The following is a 19,744-nucleotide window of genomic DNA, read 5'->3' as shown; positions in this document are numbered from 1 at the left end:
GTTGATGAGTTTCTGATTTCTTAGGGGAAGTGATTGATTCAGAAAGATCTTAATCAGCATGCTACTGGCAGAAAATATATTTTTGTTATTTAAAGAACATTTACTGAGTTCCAACTTCCTGAGGCATAGCATGTTCCTATGGGATAGATACAGCATAATTTAAAAATGTTTATTTGTTCTTTATGACCATATTAACGTGCATTCTTGAAGTAATGTGGAAAATGTCAGAAAGCAACAAATCCAGGACTTGCCGCAATTTATGACAAAGGGAAGATCTGAAAATAAAATGGTTATCTATGGTTATCTACATGTTTGGTGATGAGTTGTTTAGGAAATCAGGATTGAGTCCTAAGCTTGGTTTTGAAGGAAGCATTTGAGGGTGAGTAACAGTGAGGTAGGGTTGAAGATGACCGTAATTACCAAAATATACATGATGATGTTATTTTAATAAAGATTATTTCCTTCTTAAACATTGAAATGTTATAAAAGTAGACAATAAACAGATAAAGACCAGTTATATAACTTCTTATACCCTATTAAAATAATAAACATTATAAACTAACCTATATTCCATTTGTTTTTTCCCTCTTATTCATCTAGAATTTTTATAGGAAGGAATTAAGTGCTTGGTTAATAATTATAGCCTATACAATTAATTTCACAGCTCACAGTGCAGATTTCCAGTTGAAAGATTATTTATAATCACATAATTTTTAAATATTTGGACTTTGAAAGAATAAATAATGCTGAATGGAAAATATATTGGGAAATAATGAACAAATTAGGAAAAATCATCAACAAAAGGATGTTCTTAAGAAATTCTGGAGAAACACACTTTTTAATGTCTTATTATAAACTAATTGAAATATCACAGCTTACCCATTTGATGTCAAGAGTTCAACTCATTTCATTTAGTAATACTATTGTACAAAGACTCATTTTCATGCACACCAGCATGCTGAGGCCAGCATCTCTGTCACGATAAGACATAACAATCTCTCCCTGATTTATCTGATTACACATTTTCCTAAATTCAAACAAAACAACAACAACAACAACAAAAAAAAACTGGAAAAAAACTAGATGGAAATCTTTTTAAGAAAATGGTTTGGTTCATAGACCAATTTTGATTCATAGACCAAGTTTTAAAACAACTACCTATACTAATACTACTGTTACTATTGCTCCCTAAGTAATAATTTGTCTCTATTGGATAGTAGTAACTTAGTGACTTTCTGAGTCATTGTGTTTCTATTAGATATGCCATTGTCACTGTTTATTCACAAGTAGGGTCTATTTTATCACTGTATTAATATAATAACAAAGAGTAACAGAAAGAGATCGTCCCCACCAATACAAAAACCGGGGTAGAAAATGTAACTCTTTAACACACAATGGTACGGTGCTTATGATGTGAGACTTATTCCTGCAAGCATTCATTTTTACTCTTTTTTTTTTTTCTATAGTGTATGTCAAATGAAGTCCCTATAGGTACTATCTTCCTTCTAATAGGATTATTTATTGCTATTTCAGGCTTCTCCTTCCTCTTAGAGAAACGGCATAACCGTTTTCCCAGGTCCTTTGTATTCTTACACCCCGTATTCAGCCTTTGTACTGCTGTGACCCCCCAAGTAATTGCTGAGGATTCTAGTAGGGAGAGGACAGTGCCGCAAGCCCACAGTGTGGTCTTGAGACCAGGAGTGTGAAAGGGATATTGTAACGAGCTCATGCATTGTAAGCCAAGCTCTTAGATTCAACTTCAACAGTTTCTGATAGTTTTGACAATGAAGGAGTAGCTTGACATTTCCTTCTTGGGCACATAAGTGCCATCTCTCATCCCAGGTAGCTAGTGATTGCAAGAACTGCAGAGTCAAGGCTGAAGTGCTCTGTCTGTGGAACACATCTCAGGTGAGAAAACTGAAGATCAAGTGGTGTCAAACAGAAATGGCATTCTTCTGTAAAAGTTTGAAAAAAATAAGTGAAGGTATTCTGAGTAGAAGTGTATAAGGATGAACTTTGTAGGAATAAACAGCCTTGGAACTTATAAAAATTCAGAGGATTCTAAGAAATGATTCAAGGGATTCTAGCATCTGGTGGGAATTGCAAAAGATTATCTGTAATTTAATTAATTCACATAACTTTGGATCATTTTTGAGATTGAAATTTTAAACCTAGAGATTGGAATTTAAGTCTATTTAACTGTTCACTTTTGAAAACACCTATGTCCAAAATGGATCCCATTTCTAACCACATACGGTTATAGTGAGTTGGACAAAGTATTTGACCTCTTTGGATCCCAGTCATAACATATGTAGACTAAGGGTATTTATGGTAAAATTACTTTCACTGAATAAATGACATTATTTATATAAAGAGCTTAGAAAGTACCTGCTGCAAATGTGCCCCATGTACATTAGCCACCAGTTTTATTATTAACCAAAGCATCTTTTGCATAGTAAGCATGGTTTATATACTTTATACACATTTCATATTTGCAAATCAGTGATTGGCAGAAGCTCATATAGTGTGTTTGTTTTGATTTTGAGCTTTGTGGTTATTTGAACAGACTTTTAGACCTAAGCTTCCTAAGTACATAGATGTTAGAGACTCATAATCATATGAAGTAAAATATATAAAATGTGGTCTGGCAATAATTCCTCCAGTCCCTTTCTAGCTATATGTGATTCAAAGCATTTTCTGTCCTCATTTGGTTTTCAGCATTTTCAGGAATTCAAGAGGTATCAAAAGGAGACAAAATGTATGTTAGGACTCAGGCATCCCATTGTTCTGTTATTTCCAAGATGAAGGAGCAAGAGAATGGAAATAGAAGGTCACAGGTAACTCTCAATCATGAATTTCATCATCTCAAAAGAGGCACAAATCAAAATTAAAGTTTTCAAAAAGTAAAACAAAAATGCCTGGAGGAACTCTCTTTGCTAAGAGAACAATTCCTTCCTGAGCATGGTTATTAACAAGGAAGACATTTATTAAGTCTTGCAAGAATAGAGGCTAAAAGCTACCAGTCTCATCTGGGGTCATAAGTTAAAAATACCATAAATCAAAGATCTCTGATTTCTGATAACAGAAATTGTGCCTCAGTAAAAGATTCACTCAAGCATGGGTGTAACAGCAGAGTATGCAGAAGGTCTCTTGGGTGCCACTTGAGAAAGCAGCTGGGCTGTATTCTGGTTCTCTCTGAAGTTTGTTTTCAGGCAAGCACCAGATGGATTGCATATTAGATACAATTTCATCTGGAACATTTCCTGATGTCATTGTCCAGAAGTTTTCTTAGGCATTTTTACTAGAGCACTCTTGAGCTGGAATTCCTGATAGGAATAAAGAAAAGGGTTTTTATAATTTCTATATTGATGCTGGCAGCTCTGCCTTTCTTTTTTTAAAAAATCATCTCTTTCAATTACTTTATTTTGGGAGTAGAATATAGAGTATTTAATAGGTTGGCATTGTGTTTAGAATTTAACTATAGAAGACACTAAAATAACGGCATCAGTTATAACAGGATATTTATTGCTTGGAAAGTGATGGAGTCAAACGGCATTGATTTCTGGCATAATGTACTATGACCCTCATCCATCTGTTCAGGGCCTGATGCAGAAATCAATATATTCTCTTCCTGGGGAAGCCCAAGGCATTCTCTGCATTTAGACATAGGGCTTCCAGATTGCTAAAGTGATTAAAAAATAATCAAGGCCTTCCAGAAGCTTTACTTTCTATCACACTCTAAAAAGTTTTCCCTTAAAAAGAACTCTTTCTGATCAAATTTTGTTATTCAGTTTATTTCTTTCATTTTTTGCAATTCAATTATTGTGCAGTTATAGTGATTATATCTCTTGAGACTCCCAGCTGAGTTCAAGTAAAAGTGCATTTGTAGACTGGTTTAAAATCTACCACTAGTAAAATATGACTCCTCTTAAAGTATCAATAAATACTTATAGTAGAATATTTCAAGGTTGTTAGGAAAGTGTGTCTGACCTCAGTTTGGGGCAGCAGGGGGAATTTGTATTGCTTTAAGAAATAGTCTAAAATCTTACAAATTTTGATATTGCTATCAATGTATCTAAAATTGCTGACTTTTTTTCCTTGGACTAAAGACAAAATTGTTAATTTACTAACATACTAAAAAAGTTTCAAAAATTGTATTCTACTACAATAATTTTATGATTGCTAATGCAAAAGCCTGAGAATCTGAAAGTAGCTTGTGTTTCAGCAGTTAAAAAACAAAGCAAAATTTTTTCACATAATTCTGAAAGGACTGTGTTGGCCTGAATCAAAGAAAAATTGAAGTTTCGTTGAAAGTGGAAGAAAGTGGTTTTCACTCTCTCATATGGTAAGGTCAAACAGATTTTATTTTCCTCTCTGACCTAAGTGGATATTAGGAACATGATTTTGTGAATGCTGGAGACAATAATTACTGAGGGACCTCAGCCTCTTTCCTATTTATCTTTGCTTCAGGTCATTTTCTGTCTTGGTGTGGTTTTCAGTGTTTATATCAAGGTTTCTAGAAAAGTCATTATGCAAAAATATATGGTTGAGGAAATATTAATTAAAGTGCCAAATTCTTTGTGAATAGATTCACAATGATCTTTGTAAAGTATTTATTATAGAAACCTTTGAAGAAAAAAATGTGGTTATGTAATAATTTATGTAAATATTATAGATAGTTCCTTTCTAATAAATGATAACCCAAGAAAAATGCAGAATTGCCTATGATACAGATGCTATTTCATGAGTAGGTCACCTTTTTGAATTAGTATCTATCTCACTGTAGTGTCCATCAACATCACTATAACTCCTTACATTAAAAAGGTTAGTATATACTTGAGTATGCTGCCAGTAGTCTGAAAGTAGATATGGTAGGTTCTCATTATTTGCAGCAGTTAAGCTTTATAAAAGCATGCTGAACCCTGAATTAATGACTGTTGAATCATTGCTTCTAGAAGAAATACAGGGTTAGGTTCCTGCAGCTTTTGCTCACACAGTTTTCATCAACAGATCAATGCGTAACCTCATTTTGTGTGTATTACTGTTTAAAGACACTCTATTTATGTATATTATTGATCCTCTAACACTGAACGCACAGCCCGCAGTGCTATAATTCATGCCTGAGTGAAGCTTATCCCACACGTTTTCTTTTCTTTTTTTTTTTTTATAATGCAAATTTTTTTTGTTTTCTTCATAAGGCATGTCACATCCTTCTTGAGCTTAGAAAGACTAGACAGCACTTCAGCATTACACTTTGGGGATTTTAAACAGCAAAATCACCAACAAAACCCTCAAATATGTGAAAAACATGGCTCTAAATTGACCACAAAAGGATACTTTTTTACAATGTAAAAGCTAAAAACAAGGCAGAGCATTGCCTTGTTTGATCTCAGCTGGGAATGTATGTGTTAGGTGATTCAAATTTTTTGCTGCTCTGTGCATGTCCAGAAATGATCTGGAAGTACCTTGAGTATTAATTTTGAGGTTACAAATAACTTTTAGCAAGTAGGTAAATTCACAAATATGGAATTTGTAAATAATGAGCATTGCATGTAATCAGATAAATCTTAATAGTTTTTATCCCCACTATATATCAGGTCCTGCGTAGAATGCTATCTTTATAGTTGTAATCTGAATCTTACAAGCAAAATTTCCAAAGCAGCATTTTGTTATGGAAATGAAAAGCAAGGATAACAAAGATTCTTACTTTACCATATTGCATTTAGTGATGCTAAATGATTGCACCCTAGACAATCTATCTACTAAGCAGTTAGAGAAAACTTTCTTACAAAAATTCTTTTAATTCAGCCATACTTTTAGAGTACTTCTCAAAGATTTTGGTTTTACAAAGGTGAATGTACATTGGAGTCAATGAAAAACTCAGTGGAACATGAGAAGCTTGTTAAAACAAAGTGAAAATTGCCAGAGCTATGTATCTTTTACTAAAAATAAATAAATAAAGTAATGCACATGAAAAACAAATAATATGAGAGTTTTTTCACAGTTACGTTGCTACTCCAAATCTGATCAAATTAATAGTAACTAAAAATTGCTCCCATCTGTTTAGGAACTGATGCTTAATCTGTTGATGATATAAATTCTCTGCCTAGTGGACAGGTGGCAGGGAGTTAAAAGACCATTTGTGAAAAGACCTCCATTGATGCTAATTGCCAGCCTTGAACTAGCCAAGAGTTGAACAAGAATAGGATCCATGCTAATTTTTTCAGAGCAAGATTAAAACATATTGGTGAGCAGGATCTTAATTCTTTTCAGTCTTCCTACAATTCCTATTCCTATTATTATTCTAATTCCTTCCTATTACTCGTTAGACTAAAATTTTGTAAATGATTTAGAAGATATACAGTACTGTCTGTGGATTCAGGCATTGCACACTGTAGACATCACTAATTGTTACTAAGCCAAGAATTGTTTATAAGCAATCCTCTGCTTTGTGGTTTGGGTGAGGAGTGGGGTTTCTATTTAATCATAAATACTTGCTTAACAGCTTTAACTTGTACAGTATGAATTGATGATCCAGTTTCAAAATTCTGAATGCAAAATTTATATAAGAATTACAATACAGACTTACATTTTTAAAAACAAAAATATTTAGCAGTTCCTTTTATATCTTGCAGTAATTTTGAGTTACAACAATCAGTTTCATGGATCTTGCAAATACTAGTTAAGTAGTTAAAGGATTTCAGTTTTCCAGAGTAATGAATAATTTAAATGCAATTTAGATACGTGCTATATATAGTATATATATATATAAAGTCTCATCCAAACTATACTATAAGAAAGAATTCTCATTTTAAAATGCTGTAACAGCAAAACATATGTAACAAAAAATAAAATATCAAAAATCTATGACCATGCTCTTTGGGGGAAGAGAAAAAACTTAAATTATCTAGGGTGTTTCTTTTCCATTGGGATAGGATTGGCAATAGTATTCTGTGTCTGAAGATCATCTCTCCTTTAAGTCTAATTCTGGTGAGCTCAGTTATCACAAATAACCTGACTCAGAATCTCATCCTTCTCACCTGCTACAGGTCAGAGCATTTGTGTGTTCTTTCCTAGACTGATATCACTATTTATTTTCTTTTTTTTAAAAAATTATTTATTTATATTATTTATTTATTTGTGGCTGCGTTGGGTCTTTGTTGCTGTGCGTGGGCTTTCTCTAGTTGTGGTGATCAGGGGCTACTCTTCACTGCGGTGTGCGGGCTTCTCACTGTGGTGGCTTCTCTTGTTGTGGAGCACGGGTTCTAGACACGTGGGCTTCAGTAGTTGCAGCATGCGGGCTCAGCAGTTGTGGCTCAGGGCTCTAGAGCACAGGCTCAGTAGTTATGGTGCACGGGCTTAGTTGCTCCATGGCATGTGAGATCTTCCTGGACCAGGGCTCGAACCCGTGTCCTCTGCATTGACAGGTAGATTCTTAACCACTGTGCCACCAGGGAAGCCCCAATATCACTATTTCTGATTGAGAAACTTAAATCTAAAGACCACAAGAACTGCCTTCTAAGTCCAGGTGACACTAAGATCATGATCAACAGAATCCCCATTGGTTCCTCATTCGGACAATCACACTAAAACTTCATATCTTCCTCTGTAAACCTCTAGGACTTGGTGAATCAGTACTTTGCATTTAGCCATTTCATGTCTCACTAAACTAGGGGAATTGAAGATAAAACTTCCCACATAATTCCTAATTCATCTCTATAGTTTGATCAAATTGAACACTTGAAAAAAGACTCTTAGAAAAGCAGAAGAAAGATGGAGGGACACAAACCAAAATGAAGGATGTGAGACTTCTAGTTCAGTTCTGACATGTGAAGAGCTTGAAATTGTTACTCTTACAACAAGAAAAAGCAGGGCAAACTGGAAGTCAGCTTTTCTTGGACCCATCAGAGAGCTGATCTTTGGGCAAATGGTCACCCTAAACTCTGGAGAGTCAGATACAGGAAGAGACAAACAGCTCCTGAGATTGGTTTACCTGGAACAGAAGCCTTTGGGATTTATAAGATGGTAGGAAAAGTTAAGTGGCTATTTTGAAGAATTGCTGGGGCTGAGTGTAGGCTAACATATGAGTGAAAAAATCCCAGTTGCTGCAGTCATAGGTGGGTCCCACACTCATTCAGTCTTTGACTCCAGGAACCCCCCTGGGTTATCCCAGTGAGCCTTTGAGAAAAATGTCCTTCTGGCCGAGGGCTGGAGGAGGGGTGTTACAGCCATCATGGAAACTTGCTCAGACTTTTCTCCCTACAAACCCTGGTCTCCAGGGGGAATGAACTTGCCAGAGGGCAATTCTGAAAACTTATCACAGGTAAGGGAAGGGAATTTCACCCCAGCTTCAACTTTCTTGTATCCCCTAGGGAAAAAGCAAACAAGCAAACAAACAAGAAAAACACCAACAAAAAATCATTCAAAACAAAATAAAAAATCAAACTCAACAGGGAAGAGGGTTTTAAGGAAATATATTGGGAATACTATAGCCAAGGAAGAGTGTAAGAGGCAGGGAGGAGAACAAGTTATACCCCTGGAGGAGGGACAGACATACTTGTGAAGACCACACCCTCAAGACACTGGCTCACTAAAAGACTGCATCTTAATCAGAATACTATTGAATGTGTCCTCTTCCCCATGCCCCATCATCACACCCAAAGCCCTTTAGTATACTAAGAGGAGATTACAACTGAAAGAGTGGCAAGACACAGACTGTCTCTAAGCAGCAGTATAAGGAGAGCCCAAAATCCCAAGTCAGGAGGCAAAAACAAGAACACTAGAAGAATTTGAAGTCTCTGATACCTATAGCTGTAACAACCTTAAACACAGTCTAGCTTCTAGCCATATTAACATGAATCATTATACTAAAGTCCTATTTATTTGAGTACCTATTACCTGATACAACATGTCCAGCTTTCAACAAAAAAATCTAAGCTAAGCTAAAAGGTAAGAAAAAATACAATTTGAGGACATAAAGCAAGCTTCAGAACTACACTCAGAAAAGACACAGGTGTTGGGACTATCAGACAAGGAATTTAGCATAGCTATGATTAATATGTAAAGGACCCTAATGTGAAAATTAGATAACATGCAAGACCAGATGGATAATATCAGCAGAGAGATGGAAACTATAAGAAAGAACCAAAAGGCAATGCTAGAAATGAAAAAAATAACATTGTAACACAAATGCCTTTGATAGGTTTATTAGCCTCCACACAGTTGAGGAAATAATTAGTGAACTTGAAGATAGCTCAATGGAAACTTCCCAAATTGAAAGACAAAGAGAAAAAAAATAAATAAAAGCAAGCTGAATAGCACATCCAGACTGTGTGGGATAGCATCAAAAGGTGCACAAAATTGGAATACCAGAGGGAGAAAAAGGCAAACAAGGCAAAATAAATATTTGAAGTAATTATGGCTAAGAACTTTCCCAAGTTAGTGAAAGATACCTAACTGCAGATCCAAGAAGCTCAGAGAACATCAAATAAGATAAACAGAAAACAAAGAATGCTGTTATATGAAAACCCTGTTCTATCACTTTTCTCAAAATATGGTAAAATTTTTTTCTCTTGGTACAAATATTTTTCTAAATGAATATGATGCTAGTGGTTCTTCTTGGAATGTGTCTTGGCAATTATTACCTTGTTTTATGAGGCAATCATAACTACTGTTCTGGTATACCTTATTTTATTGTGCTTCACAGATATCATGTTATTTACAAATTGAAGTTTTGTGGCAACCCTGTGTGGAGCAAGTCCATGGTGCCATTTTTCTAACAGCCTTTGCTCACTTCATGTCTCTGTGTCACATTTTGGTAATTCTTACAATATTTCAAACACTCCACCAACAAAAAGATTACAATTCACTGAAGGCTGACTTCCCTGGTGGTCCAGTAGTTAGGACTCTGCACTCCCAATGCAGGGGGCCCAGGTTCGATCCCTGGTCAGGGAACTAGATCCCGCGTGCCGCAACTAAAAGATCCCGCATGCCACAACTAAGACCTGGTGCAACCAAATTAACAAAAAAAAAAACAATTCACTGAAGGCTCAGATGATAGTTTGTACGTTTTAGCAATAAAGTATTTTTAATTAAGGTATGTACACTTCTTTAGATATAATGCTATTGCACACTTAACAGACTACAGTATAGTGTGAACATAACTTTTATATGCACTGGGAAACCAAAAAATTTGCATGACTTGCTTTATAGCAATACTCACTTTATTGTCGTGGTCTGAAACCAAACCCACAGTATCTCCAAGGTATTTCTGTATTGGTTCTGAAGGTATCATCTGGACAAACAGGATATGTATCACAGTACATACTAGTACACGAGTATATTTATTCCCCATATACTATCTGCCATCTGCTCTCCTTTCCTTCCCACCCAAATGGGATAATTACAAACAGAACTTTAAGAAAATAATTAAAACATGTCTGGTATATGTGAATTTCATATTTTTATATTGTTATATGGCAAAAAGCCATGTTTTGCATGAAAAGAATTCATAATTTTTAGCAAAGTATGAATTTTCAAAGGGCTATATGTATATATAGTCCCCCAAGATCCTGAATATTTGGAGAATATTGCTTTTACTGAGTAATTTTTGGGAATTGTATTTCCAAATGGATGATGATGCCTTCAAAATAGTTATTTTAGTGTTATATAATTTCAACTTATTCAGGTAATGCAAGCAAAACTTAATTCTAAAGCTGTTTAGATTTTCACTTATAAAAAATCTATTTTTTATGTTCTCTCTGTCAGCTACATGTAGTAATTTGCAGGGAGCTTTTCCATTCTTTGCCTCTAGCTCCACTTTCCACCAGAAAAATGATATTGTAGTAGGTATCTCTAAATTGGTCCATGGAATCATTAGTTTCAGTGTTGGTAGAGACTACAGAAGCAACCTTATCCAACATTTTCATTCCTTCATTTAATTGATGAAAAATTGAGGTTCAAATTCAGGAAGTGGCTTGTTCAAGTTGAAGAAAATTCTGATATTCTTAGCTAATTAAAATAGAATTAATTTGAAATAGAATTTATTTCTGAATTGTTAGAAGTAATAAATCAAGGAAAAAATTTCAAAGCATTTGATGGCCATAAAAACCAGAATTTTAGATACCATAGAAGAGAATGAGGTGTGATTTTGTAGCTTCCTTTTTAAAAAGAAAATAGAGGGAGATATCTAATAATATTTATTAAAAATATAGATTAAGACTTAGGGTATAGATTCTGTTCTTCTGATGGAACATGACAGAAGAACAAATACTTCACCATTCTGGGCTCCAAATTCTCTCACAGATCCCACTTAGATTCAATTATTTACTTTCTGTTAATATGCTTTTTATATTTTATTGATGTATTCTCAGAATAATATCTTAAAGCTCTAAGGAACTATTCAGAGATCTATTTAGAGCAACTCATTTATTTTACAAATTAAAATGAATGAAAAGCTTATGGAAGTGAGTTAAAACCCAGATTGAGTGATGTCATATTAGGAAATACGTAGGATCTTGTTTTTCTCATGTGTAAATGTTGTGCCTTTTCAACTGAACATGGAGCATATAACTTTCCTTTTTCATATAGTTTTCATCTTATTCCTCACTAATTATTTTAATACTATTTTCAAAACCTAAATAACTTTAAGAAAATATTGACCAATTTTAAAATTCTTCTGACCTCAATATAAAATAAAAATTAAATTAAGAAATAAATAAAATTCTTCTGGAGTAAATCCTGAATGAACAATTGGAATGGCAAAGGGAGCTCTTAGAAGGTAAGGCCAAAATTTCACAATTTAGAATTAAGATTTGCATTGCCTATGCAGATATATTCTAAAGGCAAATATAAACAAAATCATTGTTTGAAGTCAGGCGTCAGCTGGATTATCCTGTTGCAAAACTCCCTTGACCTTGAGAGTGGCTCTGCTTCTAGAATTGAGATAAATTAACAGGAGAACTTGGCAGTATGTTCCTTTGGAATCTCTCTTTCTGAATTTCCTACCTGACGTGTAATTTTATAAGTGTCACAATAAAATAGCTACAAAATGTAGTGGACAAAACATTACCAGCAATATCCTACACTTCTTTCAGTATATATTTAAGTACGCAATACTAATAAATAAAAGATAAACTGCTTTAAGATAAAGAAGCATTTCAACAAACATGTCTATAATTATTTCTTCTACTAGTACAGGAAAAATCCTGAAGTCTTTCCTCCCTCTCTCTTTTAAAAATGATTAGATATATTGGATTTATACAACTTTTTTTTTCTAAAATTCTTCATTTGTACAAGGCCTTGTAATTTCTACCCATTTTTACACATTACAAATGAGCTCCACAAAGGAGCGTTTGAAGAGGTAGCACTTTTGTTGTGGCTTTTAGCAAGTAGTGTGAATGAAAATTACAAGAGTAATATCATTATATGATAATCATTTTCTTTTTAAAAATTTGCTCTACCAGAGAGGAGGGTTTGGAGATTATTGTTAGTTTGTCAGTAGAGAATATTCTCTGTTCCTGAAAAACACCCCCTTGTGCAATTTAAGAAATAAAGTTTTCTTTTATGAAAAGTAATTCAATACGGAGAACAATTCACTGATCTTTATAATAGGACAACAAAATAGCATCTAAGGCTGGAGAGGTAAGCTGACTACTACTGTGGTTACTGCTGAAGCTATTTTATTTTATTTTATTATTATTATTATTTTTTGGTCTCATTTTATTTTTTAATTTTTATTGAGATGTAATTGACATATAACGTTATATTAGTTTCAGGTGTACAACACAATGACTTGATATTTGTATACACTGCAAAATAATCACCACAGTAAGTCTAGTTATCCTCTATCATCATACAAACTTACAAAATAATATATATTTTTAACATCTTTATTGGAGTATAATTGCTTTACAATGGTGTATTAGTTTCTGCTTTATAACAAAGTGAATCAGTTATACATATACATATATCCCCATTTCTCTTCCCTCTTGCATCTCCCTCCTACCCACCCTCCCTATCCCACCGCTCTAGGTGGTCACAAAGCACCGAGCTGATCTCCCTGTGCTATGTGGCTACTTCCCACTAGCTATCTATTTTACATTTGGTAGTGTATATATGTCCATGCCACTCTCTCACTTTGTCCCAGCTTACCTTTCCCCCTCCCCGTATCCTCAAGTCCATTCTCTAGTAAGTCTGTGTCTTTATTCCCATCTTGCCCCTAGGTTCTTCATGACCCTTTTTTTTTTAGATTCCATATATATGTGTTAGCATACGTTATTTGTTTTTCTCTTTCTGACTTACTTCACTCTGTATGACAGACTCTAGGTCCATCCACCTCACCACAAATAACTCAATTTCATTTCTTTTATGGCTGAGTAATATTCCATTGTATATATGTGCCACATCTTCTTTATCCATTCATCTGTTGATGGACACTTAGGTTGCTTCCATGTCCTGGCTATTGTAAATAGAGCTGCAATGAACATTGTGGTACATGACTCTTTTTGAATTATGGTTTTCTAAGGGTATATGCCCAGTAGTGGGTTTGCTGGGTTGTATGGTAGTTCTATTTTCAGTTTTTTAAGGAACCTCCATACTGTTCTCCATAGTGGCTGTATCAATATACATTCCCACCAACAGTGTATGAGGGTTCCCTTTTCTCTACAGCCTCTCCAGCATTTATTGTTTGTAGATTTTTTGATGATGGCCATTCTGAATGGTGTGAGATAATATCGCATTGTAGTTTTGATATGCATTCCTCTAATGATTAATGATGTTGAGCATTCTTTTATATGTTTGTTGGCAATCTGTATATCTTCTTTGGAGAAATGTCTATTTAGGTCTTCTGCCCATTTCTGGATTGGGTTGTTTGTTTTTTTGATATTGAGCTGCATGAGCTGCTTGTAAATTTTGGAGATTAATCCTTTGTCAGTTGCTTCATTTGCACATATTTTCTCCCATTCTGAGGGTTGTCTTTTCGTCTTGTTTATGGTTTCCTTTGCTGTGCAAAAGCTTTGAAGTTTCATTAGGTCCCATTTGTTTATTTTTGTTTTTGTTTCCATTTCTCTAGGAGGTGGGTCAAAAAGGAACTTGCTGTGATTTATGTCATAGAGTGTTGTGCCTATGTTTTTCTCTAAGAGTTTTTCAGTGTCTGGCCTTACATTTAGCTCTTTAATCCATTTTGAGTTTATTTTTGTGTATGGTGTTAGAGAGTGTTCTAATTTCATTCTTTTACATGTAGCTGTCCAGTTTTCCCAGCACCACTTCTTGAAGAGGCTGTCTTCTCTACACTGTATATTCTTGCCTCCTTTATCAAAGATAAGGTGACCATATGTGCGTGGGTTTATCTCTGGGCTTTCTATCCTGTTCCATTGATCTATATTTCTGTTTTTGTGCCAGTACCATACTGTCTTGATTACTGTAGCTTTGTAGTATAGTCTAAAGTCAGGGAGCCTGATTCCTTTAGCTCCGTTTTTCTTTCTCAAGATTGCTTTGGCTATTTGGGGTCTTTTGTGTTTCCATACAAATTGTGAAATTTTTTGTTCCAGTTCTGTGAAGAATGCCAGTGGTAGTTTGATAGGGATTGCATTGAACATGTTGATTGCTTTGGGTAGTATAGTCATTTTCACAGTGTTGATTCTTCCGATCCAAGAACACAGTATATCTCTCCATCTGTTGGTATCATCTTTAATTTCTTTCATCAGTGTCTTATAGTTTTCTGCATACAGGTCTTTTGTCTCCTTAGGTAGGTTTATTTCTAGATATTTTATTCTTTTTGTTGCAATGGTAAATAGGAGTGTTTTCTTAATTTCACTTTCAAATTTTTCATCATTAGTGTATAGGAATGCAAGAGATTTCTGTGCATTACTTTTGTATCCTGCTACTTTACCAAATTCATTGATTAGCCCTAGTAGTTTTCTGGTATCATCTTTAGGATTCTCTATGTATAGTATCATGACATCTGCAAACAGTGACAGATTTACTTCTTTTTTTCCAATTTGGATTCCTTTTATTTCTTTTTCTTTTCTGGTCACTGTGGCTAAAACTTCCAAAACTATGCTGAATAATAGTGGTGAGAGTGGGCAACCTTGTCTTGTTCCTGATATTAGTGGAAATGGTTACAGTTTTTCACCGTTGAGGATGATGTTGGCTGTGGGTTTCTCATATATGGCCTTTATTATGTTAAGGAAAGTTCCCTCTATGCCTACTTTGTGGAGGGTTTTTATCATAAATGGGTGTTGAATTTTGTCAAAAGCCTTCTCTGCATCTATTGAGATGATCATATGGTTTTTGCCCTTCGATTTGTTAATATGGTGTATAACATTGATTGATTTGCGTATATTGAAGAATCCTTGCATTCCTGGGATAAACCCCAGTTGATCATGGTGTATGATCCTTTTAATGTGCTATTGGATTCTGCTTGCTAGTATTTTGTTGAGGATTTTTGCAGCTATGTTCATCAGTGATATTGGCCTGTAGGTTTCTTTTTTTGTGACATCTTTGTCTGGTTTTGGTATCAGGGTGATGGTGGCCTCGTAGAATGAGTTTGGGAGTGTTCCTCCCTCTGCTATATTTTGGAAGAGTTTGAGAAGGACAGGTGTTAGCTCTTCTCTAAATGTTTGATAGAATTCACCTGTGAAGCCATCTGGTCCTGGGATTTTGTTTGTTGGAAGATTATTAATCACAGTCTCAATTTCAGTGCTTGTGACTAGTCTCTTCATATTTTCTATTTCTTCCTGGTTCAGTCTCGGCAGTTTGTGCATTTCTAAGAATCTGTCCATTTCTTCCAGGTTTTCCATTTTATTGGCATAGAGTTGCTTGTAGTAATCTCTCATGATCCTTTGTATTTCTGCAGTGTCAGTTGTTACTTCCCCTTTTTCATTTCTAATTCTATTGATTTGAGTCTTCTCCCTTTTTTTCTTGGTAAGTCGTGCTAATGGTTTATCAATTTTATCTTCTCAAATAACCAGCTTTTAGTTTTATTGATCTTAGCTATTGTTTCCTTCATTTCTTTTTCATTTATTTCTGATTTCTTTCCTTCTGCTAACTTTGGGGTTTTTTTTGTTCTTCTTTCTCTAATTGTTTTAGGTGTAAGGTTAGGTTGTTTATTTGAGATGTTTCTTGTTTCTTAAGGTAGGATTGTATTGTTATAAACTTCCCTCTTAGAACTGCATTTGCGGCATCCCATAGGTTTTGGGTCGTTGTGTTTTCATTGTCATTTGTTTCTAGGTATTTTTTGATTTCCTCTTTGGTGTCTTCAGTGATCTCTTGGTTATTATTAGTGTGTTCTTTAGCCTCCATGTGTTTGTATTTCTTACAGATGTTTTCCTGTAATTGATATCTAGTCTCATAGCATTGTGGTCAGAAAAGATACTGATACGATTTCAATTTTGTCAAATTTACCAAGGCTTGATTTGTGACCCAAGATATGATCTATCCTGGAGAATGTTCCATTAGCACTTGAGAAGAATGTGTATTGTGTTGTTTTTGGGTGGAATGTCCTATAAATATCAATTAAGTCCATCTTGTTTAATGTATCATTTAAAGCTTGTATTTCCTTATTTATTTTCATTTTGGATGATCTGTCCATTGGTGAAAGGGGGGTGTTAAAGTGCCCTACTATGATTGTGTTACTGTCAATTTCCCCTTTTATGGCTGTTAGTATTTGCCTTATGTGTTGAGGTGCTCCTATGTTGGGTGCATAAATATTTACAGTTGTTATATCTTCTTCTTGGATTGATCCCTTGATCATTATGTAGTGTCCTTCTTTGTCCCTTGTAGTAGTCTTTGTTTTAAGGTCTATTTTTTCTGATAAGAGAATTGCTACTCCAGCTTTCTCTTGATTTCCATTTGCATGGAATATCTTTTTCCATCACCTCACTTTCAGTCTGTATGTGTCCCTAGGTCTGAAGTGGGTCTCTTGTAGACAGCATACATACGGGTCTTGTTTTGGTATCCATTCAGCCAATCTATGTCTTTTGGTTGGAACATTTAATCCATTTACATTTAAGGTAATTATCGATATGTATGTTCCTATTACCATTTTCTTAAATGTTTTGGGTTTGTTGTTGTAGGTCTTTTCCTTCTCTTGTGTTTCCTGCCTAGAGAAGTTCCTTTAGCATTTGTTGTAAAGCTGGTTTGGTGGTGCTGAATTCTCTTAGCTTTTGCTTGTCTGTAAAGCTTTTAATTTCTCTGTCAAATCCGAATGAGATCCTTGCTGGGTTGAGTAATCTTGGTTGTAGGTTTTTCTCCTTCATCACTTTAAATATGTCCTGCCACCTCCTTATGGCTTGCAGAGTTTCTGCTGAAAGATCAGCTGTTAACCTTATGGGGATTCCCTTATGTGTTATTTGTTGCTTTTCCCTTGCTGCTTTTAAATTTTTTTCTTTGTATTTAATTTTTGATAGTTTGATTAATATGTGTCTTGGTGTGTTTCTCCTTGGATTTATCCGGCATGGTACTCTCTGTGCTTCCTGGACTTGATTAACTATTTCCTTTCCCATATTAGGGAAGTTTACAACTATAATCTCTTCAAATATTTTCTCAGTCCCTTTCTTTTTCTCTTCTTCTTCTGGGACCCCTATAATTCGAATGTTGGTGCATTTAATGTTGTCCCAGAAGTCTCTGAGACTGTCCTCAATTCTTTTCATTCTTTTTTCTTTATTCTGCTCTGCAGTAGTTATTTCCACTATTTTATCTTCCAGGTCACTTCTCCGTTCTTCTGCCTCAGTTATTCTGCTATTGATCCCTTCTAGAGAATTTTAAATTTCATTTATTGTGTTGTTCATCACTGTTTGTTTGCTCTTTAGTTCTTCTAGGTCCGTGTTAAATGTTTCTTGTATTTTCTCCATTCTATTTCCAAGATTTTGGATCATCTTTACTGTCATTATTCTGAATTCTTTTTCAGGTAGACTGCCTATTTCCTCTTCATTTGTTACGTCTGGTGGGTTTTTGCCTTGCTCCTTCATCTGCTGTAAGTTTTTCTCTGTCTTCTCATTTTGCTTAACTTACTGTGTTTGGGGTCTCCTTTTCACAGGCTGCAGGTTTGTAGTTTCCGGTGTTTTTGGTGTCTGTCCCCAGTGGCTAAGGTTGGTTCAGTGGGTTCTGTAGGCTTCCTGGTGGAGGGGCTAGTGCCTATGTTCTGGTGGATAAGGCTGGATCTTTTCTTTCTGTTGGGCAGGTCCACGTCTGGTGGTGTGTTTTGGGGTGTCTGTGGTCTTATTATGATTTTAGGCAGCCTCTCTGCTAATGGGTGGGTTTGTGTTCCTGTCTTGCTAGTTGTTTGGCATAGGGTGTCCAGCACTGTAGCTTGCTGGTCATTGAGTGGAGCTGGGTCTTGGTGTTGAGATGGAGATCTCTGGGAGATTTTTGCCATTTAATATTATGTGGAGCGGGGAGGTCTCTTGTGGACCAATGTCCTGAACTTGGCTCTCCCACCTCAGAGGCACAGCCCTGATGCCTGGCTGGAGCACCAAGAGCCTGTCCTCCACATTGCTCAGAATAAAAGGGAGAATAAAAAGAAACAAAGAAAGAAGAAGATGAAAGAAAATAAAGTAAAATAAAATAAAGTTATTAAAATAAAAATAAAAAATAATTATTAATAAAATTTTTTTTTAAGTAATAAAAACAAAAACAGACAGACAGAACCCTAGGACAAATGGTGAAAGCAAAGCTATACAGAAAAAAAATCACACGCAGAAGCATACACATACACACTGACAAAAAAAGAAAAAGGGAAAAAAATATATATATCATTGCTCCCAAAGTCCACCTCCTTAATTTGGGATCATTCGTTTTCTATTCAGGTATTCCACAGATGCAGGTACATCAAGTTGATTGTGGAGCTTTAATCCGCTGCTTCTGAGGCTGCTGGGAGAGATTTCCCTTTCTCTTCTTTGTTCGCACAGCTCCTGGGGTTCAGCTTTGGATTTGGCCCTGCCTCTGCGTGTAGGTCGCCTCAGGGCGTCTCTTCTTTGCTCAGACAGGACGGGGTTAAAGGAGCAGCTGATTCGGGGGCTCTGGCTCACTCAGGCCGGGGGTGGGAGGGGTACGGATGCAGGGCGGGCCTGTGGCGGCAGAGGCTGGCATTATGTTGCACCAGACTGAGGCGTGCCGTGTGTTCTCCCAGGGAAGTTGTCCCTGGATCACGGGACCCTGGCAGTGGCGGGCTGCACAGGCTCCCGGGAGGGGAGGTGTGGAGAGTGACCTGTGCTCGCACACAGGCTTCTTGGTGGTGGCAGCAGCAGCCTTAGCGTCTCCTGCCCGTCTCTGGGGTCCGCGCTGTTAGCCGCGGCTCACGCCCATCTCTGGAGCTCGTTTAGGCGGCGCTCTGAATCCCCTCTCCTCGTGCACCCCGAAACAGTGGTCTCTGGTCTCTTTGGCAGCTCGAAGACTTTTCCCTGGACTCCCTCCCGGCTAGCTGTGGCACACTAGACCCTTCAGGCTGTGTTCACGCAGCCAACCCCAGTCCTCTCCCTGCGATCCGACGGAAGCCCGAGCCTCAGCTCCCAGCCCGCCTGCCCCGGCGGGTGAGCAGACGCGCCTCTCGGGCTGGTGAGTGCTGGTCGGCGCCGATCCTCCGTGCGGGAATCTCTCCGCTTTGCCCTCCGCACCCCTGTGGCTGCGCTCTCCTCCGTGGCTCCGAAGCTTCCCCCCTCCGCCACCCGCAGTCTCCGCCCGCGAAGGGGCTTCTAGTGTGTGGAAACCTTTCCTCCTTCACTGCTCCCTCCCACTGGTGCAGGTC

At 36.4% G+C, this 19,744-nt stretch overlaps 1 long non-coding RNA gene and 1 other non-coding gene across 2 annotated transcripts in view; both read left to right on the top strand.

The window, feature by feature from the left end:
* Window positions 1-19,744, top strand: part of LOC130708278 (uncharacterized) — a 54,660-nt gene that overhangs the window by 24,279 nt on the left and 10,637 nt on the right. The gene's annotated exons all lie outside the window — the stretch shown is intronic.
* TRNAG-CCC (transfer RNA glycine (anticodon CCC)) lies at window positions 9,882-9,954 on the top strand. Its single transcript has one exon. It is a non-coding gene; the product is annotated as a tRNA-Gly (tRNA).

This window comes from Balaenoptera acutorostrata, chromosome 5 (genome assembly GCF_949987535.1).
Source record: "Balaenoptera acutorostrata chromosome 5, mBalAcu1.1, whole genome shotgun sequence".
NCBI lineage: Eukaryota > Metazoa > Chordata > Mammalia > Artiodactyla > Balaenopteridae > Balaenoptera > Balaenoptera acutorostrata.
The sequence above is the reverse complement of the archived record's forward strand: the minus strand, read 5'-3'. Positions and strand labels throughout refer to the sequence as shown.